Source organism: Mesoplodon bidens (genome assembly GCF_964165515.1).
Source record: "Mesoplodon bidens genome assembly, contig: HAP1_SCAFFOLD_555, whole genome shotgun sequence".
Classification (NCBI taxonomy): Eukaryota; Metazoa; Chordata; class Mammalia; order Artiodactyla; family Ziphiidae; genus Mesoplodon; species Mesoplodon bidens.
In genome coordinates, this window is record NW_027672576.1 from 116,320 (window position 1) to 129,267 (window position 12,948).

Genomic DNA, 12,948 nt, shown 5'->3' on the forward strand with positions numbered 1-12,948 from the left:
ACAGCACTTCAAGAACTCTCCCTTAAAATCTTCTCTTAATCTCTAAATCCTGACACTTGTTGTCTCTATGTAGTTGAGAAGCTTTAGATTTTAAAAAAAAAAAAAGTTTGCTCTTTACTCCATTTCAAATAGTCGAATCACAATTCAACTTGGGATGTGGGAACAACTGGCATTTATTGTGCTACAGTCTCAGTCTGAGAAGGAAATAGTTCGATTTTGTTATCCTACTATGCATAATAAAATGTAACTTCTAGAAAAATATTTTCAGGTAAGTTTTTTTATTTTTTATTTTTTTATTTTTTTGCGGTACGTGGGCCTCTCACTGCTGTGGCCTCTCCCGTTGCGGAGCACAGGCTCCAGACGCGCAGGCTCAGCGGCCATGGCTCACGGGACCAGCCGCTCTGCGGCATGTGGGATCTTCCCGGACTGGGGCACGAACCCGTGTCCCCTGCATCGGCAGGTGGACTCCCAACCACTGCGCCACCAGGGAAGCCCTCAGGTAAGCTTTTTTTGATATTTCATCACATAATCTGTAGTGAACCAATAATTTTCAGGCTACCACTGGGCTATTTGCTACAGTAAAACAGTGATTTAATCTAGTAAACCAATTGATTATGCAAAAGTATAACTTAAAAATTATCTTACTTATACAAATATAAATGTAACTAAAAATTATTTCATTGTTGGGGGGGGCAGAGAGATAGTAGAGCTGGTTCAAAGAACATTTTAAGGCATTTATAAATAGTGGAATAAGAAATAATAAAAATAATACCATGAAAGACATGACACTAATTAAAATTCTCTGGGGCAATAAAATCATAAATTTGGGTTTATGTTGTTTTTTTTTCTTTTCTTTTTTGCTGGTGAGAAACCTGTAAACTAAGACGTGGCTTTACAGTGGTGTCTGGGCACTAATCAAATAGTAAAGAGCTAAATCTAACTCAAGTACATTTTCCTGGAGAATTACATAATCTTTGGGTGATTCTTTTAAGCAATGCCCCTGCATGACATTGAAAGGACATACCACATTCCCTTTGTCTTATTTGCAAATTGTGGATAATTTTTCCTAATAAAGGACAATATATGCCTCCTGATGTGATTATGTAAGCACTTTAACTGTTTTAGATAATTAAATGAGAAAATAATGATGGCCACTATGTATAACATGGTATAAAATACATATTTCATATTCCTCAATTTCTTTGGATCTCACTAACAACAATAAATTTGGAATAACTGGTTTTTAAGGTCATATCTGACACCAAGAGCCATTCGTTTATTTTTCTAACTGCTTGAACTGTTAGCAACTTTCAACACTGTGGCCTTTCTTTTCAAACAATCTCTTCTTGGTTTCACTGACAGCTCTTCATCCTGCTTTCTATCCTAAGTATCTGGTTATGTTCATCTTTGTACTCTTCTCAGCACTATTTATAGTGTTTTCTCATATTCTTCTTTGCTGGGGATCTACCTCTTCTTCGCTAAAATCCTACCTCTTCTCCTGAGCTGTTACATGTCGGAGCAATTAAGACCTGGTCTGAGACCCCATTTTTTTTTCACTCTGCATTCTCTGTCCTGGTAATCTAATCCACGTTTACTGCTGTAAATGTCATCTCTAGAAAAATAGGCTCCAAATTAGTAGCTCTAGTGAGAACCAGACATCACCAAAAGTTGCTTAATCAGTATCTACATATGGATAAATAAAAGCCAACTCGAAGTCAGCCAGTCCTAAACCAAACTCATCTCTCTCTTTTGCTGTTTTTTTTCTTCACTATTTTCATTTTAATGAACAACCCCATAGTAAATCCAGTTGAATAAGACAGTAACATAGGCATTGTCCTTAATGCTTGTCCTTAATCCTCTCTTCTGTATATAATTCACATTGGGATCTTTCAAGTTTACTCTCTAAATCTGTCTCAAAGGCATTCATATTTTTCAACATCAGTACCACTTTCACTCTAAGCCAAAAACCACCATTTCTTGCTTAGACTAATACTGATTCTATCTAAATAGTTTCACTAACGTGTACCTTTTGCTCTCCACCCAGTTCTCCACACTACAAAAAGAATAGCCATTTTAGAAATCACATATGTTCAGGTTATCCTTTAAAACCCTACAGTGGATTCCTATTTCTCTTAGGAGGAAGGGAAAAAGAAATCCTTCATTTGCCACACAAGTCTTGCACGATCTTTCACCCAGCTGTGTGAGCGGGTGTAGTGTAGTTGTTATAGACAAGAGTTGTGGAGCTACACTGCCTGGGTTCAAACCTAAACACCTTCACACTTTAACCGGCTGAACTATACAAGATGTTTCCCTCTCTGAGCCTCAGTTCTCAGAGAAGTTATTACTTGTACCTACTTCATATAATCATTTAAAAACTCGAATAAGCTAACACAGATCAAGTACTTTGAGCAGTGGCTTTCACTCAATTAGACATGAATTTACCATAGTATTAGTATTACTTTTCTTTCTCATTTCATGATTATCTCACACTCAATCTCTGTAGTTTTTTAATTTGCTTTAGTGCTGAAAACCCATGCTCAGTGCCCCCTCTCCCTTTCATTTGTACCTGCTACCTCCTCTACTTGGAATGTTCTTTCCCCCCCCCCTTACCTCTGGGGGCCTTGACATTTATGGTGATTCCCCTTAACCCTGGCCCCGCTTCTCCAAGTCGTACCTTCATTACATTATCTTCTTTGAACCAAGTGAGTTGAATTTTCTTTCCTGCCAGAAGCCTGACTGATGCAGAAGCTCTGCCCGTTGTAGACACTTAGGATTTACGCTGGTGGAGACTCATCTTCACACACATGCATCTAAGATCCTTATGGCACAGGGAGAGGGTATAAATATTAATTCACTAGGTCTTACATCTCCTTCCTGCAATTGACTTCTGCTCATGTTTAACTGGTCAAGCTATATCATATTTCCACATCACTCTTCAAATGGAGCAGAAAAGTACAGTGTTACCATTTTCTTGGAGAAGAAGGGGAACTAGAACACATATTACCCTGTTATGACTACAAAGCAAAGCATAAGTAAGGGCATTAGAATGTGAAAGTACATAGACTGTTGGAGGTTGTTGATCTAGTGTGAGATGAGCTTGACACATATTCTAGGATTCGATGGAAACACCTGTGAGGTCAGCTCAGTGAGGACTCTACGTGTCATGCAAAATTTGTGTGGTGTCCTTTTCTTAGAATTGAAAAGGAGACATAGGAAAAGAAATCTGGGAAGGAGAAGACAGGAGCATATCTATATTTTGGAATATCATAATTTAATCATTCTATCCTGCTCGTAGCTTCTTTAACTAAGGGAGATTATATAAACTGTTTTCAGATAAATTTGAAATATCCTGAGCTCATTATTTCAGCATCTGGAATGTAGAGTCAACCAAGATAACAAATTGTATGATTTCTCTATTAGGCAGAGGCTTCTACAGCATGAATCAAGGAAATTAGAAGGATCAAGTTACTAGTTTATTAAATTAGCACTGACATTATCACAGTCTCAGAGGAAAAAATATAACAAGATTGTTTGCAATAGAAAACGTTTTGTAAAATAGCCCTTAATCAGAATAGTCATTTGGAAATATTCTAGCAAAAACGTATATGTAAAGCAGCACTGCACCTCAGACTTGAAATTTTCCAAATAATTAATAGCAAGTAAAAATTTTAGGGCTTCCCTGGTGGCGCAGTGGTTGAGAGTCCGCCTGCCGATGCAGGGGACACGGGTTCGTGCCCCGGTCTGGGAAGATCCCACATGCCGCGGAGCGGTTGGGCCCGTGAGCCATGGCCGTTGGGCCTGCGCGTCCGGAGCCTGTGCTCCGCAACGGGAGAGGCCACAACAGTGAGAGGCCCGCATACAGCAAAAAAAAAAAAAAAAAAAAAATTTTATATAAATCCATGGAAATAAAATTGGAGTGGCCAAAACATTACTGAAGAATTCTGAGATAAGGACAGTAAATTCATGAAGCACGAATAAAATGACATAAATACCTCTATGTTCTGAATGTAATTTAATTATTGACTCTCACATACATAGCTAGAGTATCATCAATCACCATAGATAATATTTTTTTCTGAGCCATCAAAGCTAATTATAGTCAGAAATCTCACTCACTGAGACTAAACATTACACTACATTAAAAATCAATCTATTATGTGATGTCAGGAAGTTCTGTTGAGTGTAGTGATTTTTTATGAGCCTCAAAATTCTATGTTAATTACCTGAATATTTTACATAGATGTCTCAAATAGTCCTTGTAAGTAATAAAAACAGTGGTGATTTGTATTTCACCATTGCTAAGATAATTTTCAAATTAGAATATTGACAGAGGGGAATAAACCGAAATACAATAGGAAAATGCAAGAAAAAGGCAGAAGTAGAACTAAATGAACCACCTTTTCACTGAGGGCTTCTTCACTTTTCCCTAAAATATGTCCCACTGATTCTAAGGTTGTGTCTACACTATGCTAAAAGATATTTTAAGTTTCCAATAATTGAGTCTTCCCAAGTACTTGTATGAATCAATTCAAATCTGATACTTCATGTTCAAAGAATTTTAGAGACAAAAATTCTTAGGAGATTGGAGATTATGTAATTCATTATAAACACGGAAGCTGGAAAATAGGGTAAGTAGAAAGGTTTCACCATGAGTGGCATAGTTAGACTCTGTGTTTCCCAACTAGTTAAGAGAAATATTTTTACCAAATCACAAATAAACAGTGAATGCTTACAATTATATTTATAACTAAAATAATTTCTCTCCACTTAAAACAGTAGTGTATCTATTCAACTAATGATATTGCAGCAACTGGACATTCTCATGCAAGAAAATGAATATAGACACAAAACTTACACCCTTAACGAAACAACCCAAAGTAGATCATAGACCTAAATATGAAATGCAAAACCATTAAACTTCTAGAATACGAATAGGAGAAAACCAAGATGACCTTGGTTATGGCGATGGCTTTTTAGATACAGCACCAAAGGCACAATCCATGGACTTCATTAAAATTAAATTTTTTGCAAAATTGTTGTTTCTGACAACACTAAACATATTCTTACCATTAAATCCTGCAATTGCACTGCTTGGTATTTATCCAAAAGAGATGAAAATGTATGTCCACACAAAAACCTGCACACAGATGTTTATAGTAACTTTATTCATAATAGCTAAAATTTGAAAGCAGCCAAGATGTCCTTCAGTAGGTGACTAGATAAATAAACTGTGGTATATCTAAACAATGGAATATTGTTCAGCACTAAAGGGAAATAAGCTATCAAGCCATAAAAAGACATGCATTTTAAGACATTTAAAAAAATTAAAATAACTACTGGGTATACAGAAAAATACCTAAAATGAAAAAGGGTCTTTTATTTTCATACAGTAATAATGAAGTAAGAATTTTAGTTTAAGATCAGTTATACATTTAAAAGCCTTTACATTTTCCAAAAGAAATTAATGTATTCCTATTGAACATTTTGTTAAAAATGCCACAGACAAGACTATGAGACTCTCTAAGTATTACTTCTATCATCTTACTAAAATCAGTAAAAATAAGTTTGCGTTAACACATTCCAGCTTCCTCTCTCTAGAAATAGAATGAGAAAAAAAGCAATAATAATAAGAGACAGTAGCTTCAAATCTTTTTAAAAAGTTATTCCCAACTGCACATCCATTATCAGTCATAGAAAATGTAGGGCTGCGGTAGAAGTCATGGTTTCCAGCACTCTGAAAAGCACATTATTTTAAAGATGGATCAATATAAAAGAAGAAAAATACTCAAATCATCTGAAGATGATGTAGTATTAAAAAGCTTTGGGGGAAAATGAGGCTGCAATTTGAACAAAATTATCTACTTACAAAGAAAGGAGGACATGAGTTATTGTCTAAGAGTTACCATAAAGACACTAAAAAGAAAAGAAATACACACACACACACACACACACACACATAATCCTTATATAACTAGTAACTTAAAATTAACAAATAATATGTCTTCGATTTACTTGTGATGAATAAACCTCACTTGAATTAACAGAGGAAAGCATTTAAACATAAGAAACAGAAAAAGAGTTTCAACAGTTTTAAAATATACCTAGTTTATGTTGTAAAGAAACGCTATTGACAACAAAATGCTCCTAAAAGGAACTTTGGTAATAGAGTCCAGTTGAAAACCACTGTCTATTTACAAGGTAGACTTGGGGTGCTGCACTGAACAGTGTGCCCCCAAACTTCATGTCCGTGCAGGATCTGTGAATGTGACCTTGTTTGCAAGGGTCTTTGCAGATGTGATTAGTTAAGATGAGGTCATACTGAATTAGCATGGGCCCTAAGTCTAATGGCTGGTGTCTTTATAAGAAGAGGGAAATTTGAACACAGAGATACAGACACAAACAGAGGTAAATAGGCCGTGTGATGTCAGAGGCAGTGACTGGAGTGATACAGATAGAAATGCCAAGAATTGTCAGCAACAACCAGAAGCTGGGAGAGAGGCGTAGAACAGATTGTCCCTAGAGCCTTCGGAAGAAGCATGGCTCTGCTGACACCTTGATTTCGGACTTCTAGGCTCCAGACCATGAGGGAATACAATTTCTGTCATTTGTGGCATTTTTTTACAGCCACCTTAGAAATTAATATACTTGGTAAAAATTCAACCCAACAGTCATTTTTATTTTGATATATATCACGAAACTAAACCCTAACTAATGCGTTTCCCATTTTGCCTCCATCTCTGATTTTTTTTAAGCTAGCAAGTATTTGTTTCTTGCTTATACCTTCAAAATAAAAGTTATGATTTTGATGACATGATAGCTAAAATCTTTACTCATTATTCTGGTCCATATACATTTATTCATGACATCAAAATTCATTTATTGAGCATCTAATATATATTTTATTCTAAATCTCATCTTTGATTTCTCTAGTAGTCCAAACCTTCTCATTTGTGATAGAGTTTCAAAAATCACTTGGCTAAATGGATAATTTATTGAGTGTCCAAAGTATTTTCTTGAGTTAATAATTTTCAAAAATTGTATTACTCCACTTCAGAAGAGAATGACAGGGCTTTTCAAGAAATTATCATTTATTATATAGAAAAGATTCCAAGTATTCTTCTGGATCACCTGCCGGTTCAGTTTCTAGTTGCAAAAAGGCACCACATGACATACTTAGCCACAGTCTTGGATGATTGCTGTTGGCATCAGGAAATTTCTGCTCACTAGGACCTATGGACCTGTGATTATTGCTACTACTTATCAACACCATCCTCTTAGAAAATTATCACCTTAGAAATATTTCGACTATCATGAATACTACTGTACAAGTACTAATTCTGCGAGTATTGATTGCTGTAAAAATGTAGCAAATGATCTGGAAATGATCTACCAGTCACAATCTGGACAATCACAAATCTAATTACAGAGTGCAACATTGAAAATATACTAGAGGAAAGGTATGGAACCCTGCAGAACACATTACTAACGTGTATAACTTTGTTGTAAGAGATGGGGATGCTATTTGTATTTTACATATATATATATATATATATATAGTCTATATTTTCAGACTTATTACAATGAACATGTGGTTCTTTTGCCATTTAAAACATAGATTTAAGAAATTGGAAAAGTTCTTTTTCAAAGAGAAGTTGTTCTTTTTAATCCTATGATTGCAGGCAAGTTTTCTATATTAAAGTCTTGAGAATTGCTTTTCTTCAGGAAATCTGTCTTTGCCTTCAACTGATGGGATGAATCCCACCCAGGCTATGGAGGATAAACTGCTTTACTCAAAGTCTCCTGATTTAGATGTTAAACACATCTTTAAGTAGACATTCACAGCAAGATCTAGATTATTGTTTGACTAAACAGTTGAGCACTATATCCTAGAAGGCTGACATATACAATTAACTGTCATGTTGAATTTCTAATCAGGAGAGTGGCAAGATGAGTCCTGTGTTTCAGAAGATATCTTTGGAGAATGGAAGGACATCGGAAAGAGAGCACGGATGAAGGTGGACATGTCACTAGGAGGAGGATGAATGAATAAAGATCAGAGATGATAGAGATAAACTGGGTTGTTCTTGTTTTGGTGGAGAGGACTATGTGGATGGTTTGAAGGATGAAAAGCAGTAAGATTAACAAGGGTTGGTAAATGATTGTATATTGGATGTAGGGGAAAAAAAGGAAGACATAAAACTCTACCATCCTCCCATAATTAATTGGATTTTAAAATAGAAGCTTTACCATTCTTTCACTTTAAAGCAAAGACAACCTATTGCTAATTCCCACTTATAATTATCTCCCAGAACTCTTAATCTGCAGTATTCATCCTCTTCTGAATAACATTCTTCTGAAGACTATTTTAGTTAATTTATTTCTCTTGGTTGTTATTTTTTTTATAACCAGGCTTCAGTTACTTGTGAGGTAAAATTTAAAATTGGCAGTGAGTTCCAGACGAGTTATACAGGGCTTTGTAGCTCTGAAAGCCTTTCACATATATAAAACAGTAAAATATTCCTTTGTTACGAGGATATGACCCAGTTAAGTTTTACAAGTGATGCTTAGTGTAAGAAAAGTATAATACTCCAACATATTCCAAACAGGACAGGTAACTTTGGTAACATAGACAATGTAATAACTTGACAAGAAATAAGGGAAAAGTGATGAAAAGGACAGCTCGCTTTTTGTAAATAATTTCTTTTTCTCTAAAGAAAAATTAAAATAATACTTCTGACATGTCATTTTCTTGTTCTTATTACCAATCTCTTTAATAATTACTAAAAGAGAATTTTCATTCCCTGTCAGGCAAAATATAATTTAGCATCAGAATGATTCCACCTCCTCAGCATCATTAGGCTACTTGATAGAGGATGTGATTAATGCCTGTGTAGAATCATTAACTGCAGGAGGCCTATTCCAAACAGTAGGAACAGAATCCTGTTCACTCGTAGATAGAACTGTGATAATGTGCTTTTCATCTAGGAGTGGTGTGTGGATACTTAGAAATATGATTTCACTTGATCTAGAATAATATGGGATAACTCTCTGAGTTCAAAATGCTATTAGGTCAGCTAATACTGCAACCTGTAGTCACCTTATAGGAAATATATATTTGTCAATAATATTACTTATTAAAACAATTATGATGAATGAAGCAAAAATTTAAAAAATATATATATAAAGCTAACTTCTTGAATGTAACTATGGTTATGGTAAAGAAGTGTTTTCACAATTTATTCATGTTTCCAGACCAGAGAATTATAGTTTTGTTTTAAAAACTGTAACCATGCTAAAATTGTAGGAATAATACATCTTACATCTATTTAATATTAAACGGAGGTAAAGATATCTCTAAGAAGGTTAAAAATGAAGATTTAACCTATTCATAAAGACATATCAGGAGGTGAACAATTCAGTTCAGATAGTCGGTTCTTTTCTTTTACAAATATTCTAAGAATTGACATGAAACTTCTTTAGACATCTAAATAATTTATTTAAGAACATTTCCTATTTGGTGTTCAGTATGGCGAAAAGACTGCAATTTTAAAACTGTAAGGTAAATGAACCCTGTGAATTGAATCCTGATAAACTAGTGTGGTTCTTCATCATACACTCCTAAATAGGAAAGCACAATATTTAAGGCTTAGGATTATTACTCAGGTTTAAATAAGCAATTACTGTCCACTCGGTTAGTCAAAGTCATTTAAAATCAAATAACACAATGGCAAATAGGAGTCTGTTGTAGGCAAAAATTGTTTTATCGTACAAAAACATTTGACATATATATTTAATATTACAGTGAGCTTGTGGAATGGCTGTTTTAATTCCCATTTTATGACGGAGTAAAATTTGACAGGTAAGGCATCCCAATTAATATTACACAGCTCAGTGTGAAGACAAAGAAAACCTAAATCCAGGGTATTTTTTTCCAAATTTCATTTACTTCATATTAAGAAGAAATTTCAGTAAGGTTGACTTTACATCAACAAATACTCGAGGCATTTTTAGACCAAATTGTACTTGCAGGAGAAGAGATAGGACAGAGTCAGTGGCTTCCAACAGGGGAGACAGAGAGTTCAGTGAAAAATAAAATGTAAAAGTTACCATTAACAGGGAAAAAAGAAAAAAATGTGAGAACTAGCTATAGAAATACTCTGATTGCTTGTGACTTTTGAAGTTAGACTTTAATTCAATAATTACAGGCTCATTTGAACAATTCTAATATTTAATATCCTATTTTAAATAAAATTTGTGATATTAAATAACTCCATTCTTTGATAAGCATCTGAAATTACTCTATAGGGACTGATTTGCTAATATGGATGTTAGTATCATCAGAGTTTGATATATTTTGGGTTTCACCATCTTGTCCTTTCTGTTTTCCAGAATTTCCACTCTTCACCAGAATGGCTATGGTTACTGAAAAGTATTTTCAGGCAATTTATAAAAATCTTGTGAAGAGTTTTTAGGTGTTATATTTGGAGAAATGATTTTCACATAGTCATAATGGTAGTAAAATCCCTGTTCATTGAACTGGTTCTACAGAAATTCTTTGATATTACTTTTCTAAAACTGTCACACTTTGGGGAGAAAATTGGGGAGTTGCTGTTACATCTGATTATTTGGAGACTAGATGTTGCTGTTAATACTGTGTTGCCAGAGTGAAATATCTATTCTCTCTCTCCATAATTAGCTTTAAAAATGTTAGATATTTGGATATAATATCTAGGGCAGGGCATCTGATAACGTGAGCCTAAGTTCGGTGCAACTGTCTACCTCCAGGTGGGTGCTAAGAAATTAAGTATCTGAAATATTTGTCTCTCAACAAGCCCTGGATAGTGGGACATTTTCATGCATCTAAGTAGTAGTTCCTGTGATGGGCGTCTACAAAATTATCAGTTTTCTCTTGCTACACAGGAATAATAAGGTTTTGTTCATTTAAATGCCCAATTAAAAATTATACAAAGTAAGACCAAACTCTGTTCCAAAACAAGAATTTGTGTTTTTTTTTTTATTAGAAGATAAATATGTTGATTATAGAAAGTTTGAGAAATGCAGAAAATTATTTTAAAATGCAGAAATAAAAGCTACCAGATATTCAGGTTGATGTAATCTAATCACATGGGCTCTTTAAAAGCAAGGAGTTTCCTTTGGCTGGTAACAGAAGGAGAAATCAAAGAGATTGGAAGTGTGAGAAAATTTTGGCATGAGAGGATATTCCATTGTCAGCTTTTCAGATGCAAGAGGTAAGATGGGAAGGACCTGAGCGCTGGTCCTATGAGCAGAGAGGAACCCTCAGCCAACAGCCTGCAGCAGAATGAGGACCTCAGGCTGTAGGAAACGAACAGCAAGGAATTGGATTTTGTTAAAAACCCAACTGAATTTGGAATCAGATACCTGCCCCCAACCCACAGATCCTCCACATAAGATGCTGGCCTGGTTCACACCTTCATTGTGGCCTTTTGAATCCCATAGAAAAGAAAACAGTTAAGTCCACCTAGACTTCTGACCTGTGGAGCATCAGATATTGAATAGGTGTTGTTATAAGCTGTTAAATTGGTGGTAATTTGTTATAGAGAAATAAATAGGAAATTAGCACAGGAGACTTCCTCTATTCAATGGTTCTCAAACTTTAACATCTCAGAATCACCTGTCTAACTTGTTAAAATACAGATTGCTGGGGCTTCCCTGGTGGCGCAGTGGTTGAGAGTACGTCTGCCGATGCAGGGGAGACGGGTTCGTGCCCCGGTCTGGGAGGATCCCACATGCCGCTGAGCGGCTGGGCCTGTGAGCCATGGCTGCTGAGCCTGCGCGTCCGGAGCCTGTGCTCCGCAACAGGAGAGGCCACAGCAGTGTGAGACCCGCGTACCGCAAAAAAACAAACAAACAAACCAACAAAAAACAGATTGCTGGGTTCTGTATCCTGAGTCTCTAATTCCATAGGTTTGAGGCAGGACCTGAGAAATTCCCTTTCCATTAAGTTCCCAGTGATGTTGATGCTGCTTATCTGGGGACCACATTTCGAGAACTATTGCTTTACTATAATACTCTTTGCCTCAGTTCACACCTCTCGGAAACTCCTTCCTAAGGAAAGAAAAATAACTTACCTGGTTGCAGAAACTGGTAGAAGGAATTGACCTTTCTAAAGCCGTTCTCTGCTCTCAGTCCTGTGGCTCTGCCAGCCTGCAGACTGGGAACATTCTGGTCTGCTCATGGCCTTGAAGTCGGCTGTTTGCCGTTGTGAGAAGTGGTCGGTGATTTCCCAGGACTGCCAGTGACTCCGTGAGCAAGTCTAATTCTGAGAGAATGATGCGGAAGCCCGTTGGGACTCCTTATCTTCACCACATCCTCCAATCCTGTTTTTGAGTAATAACACTGATATTTAGTTTACTACTGTGTTTATCTCAGTGTGTTTGGGCTTCGGTAAGCCTATATGATATTATTTTTTGGCCCCATGAAATCTCAACAAACTATAGAATAATTGGAACTCATTTTAGCAGCCTGCAGCTCACTTCAGTTGCCAAGAACTACTCTTTCCCTAGTCAGAAGGGAGAGAACTTTTCGGCCAGTAGTCAGTTTGGAAGACAAGCAACTTTGTGAGGCAAACTCGGTAAAGCTGTGGATTTTATCAGCTGCCTCTAAACAGGCCAAGCTAATTCACTGCTTTATACCACAACCAATCAATCACACTTATTCAAAGGTCAAACCAACCTTACATATTCATAGCAAAATTAAGGCCCTAGAATCTTCTATTGTAAATCTGATAACCATCTGAAGGAAAACTCATTATATGGGGTATAAAAGACCCAACATTTATTTCCCCAGCCTTTTGTCCAGCAACACCATCTTTCCTCCTAGAGAGATGGAAACAAAGTGAAACTTACATATACTGAATATTCACAATATATGGCTCTGATGTTTATTATCAGGACATTTATTTCTATT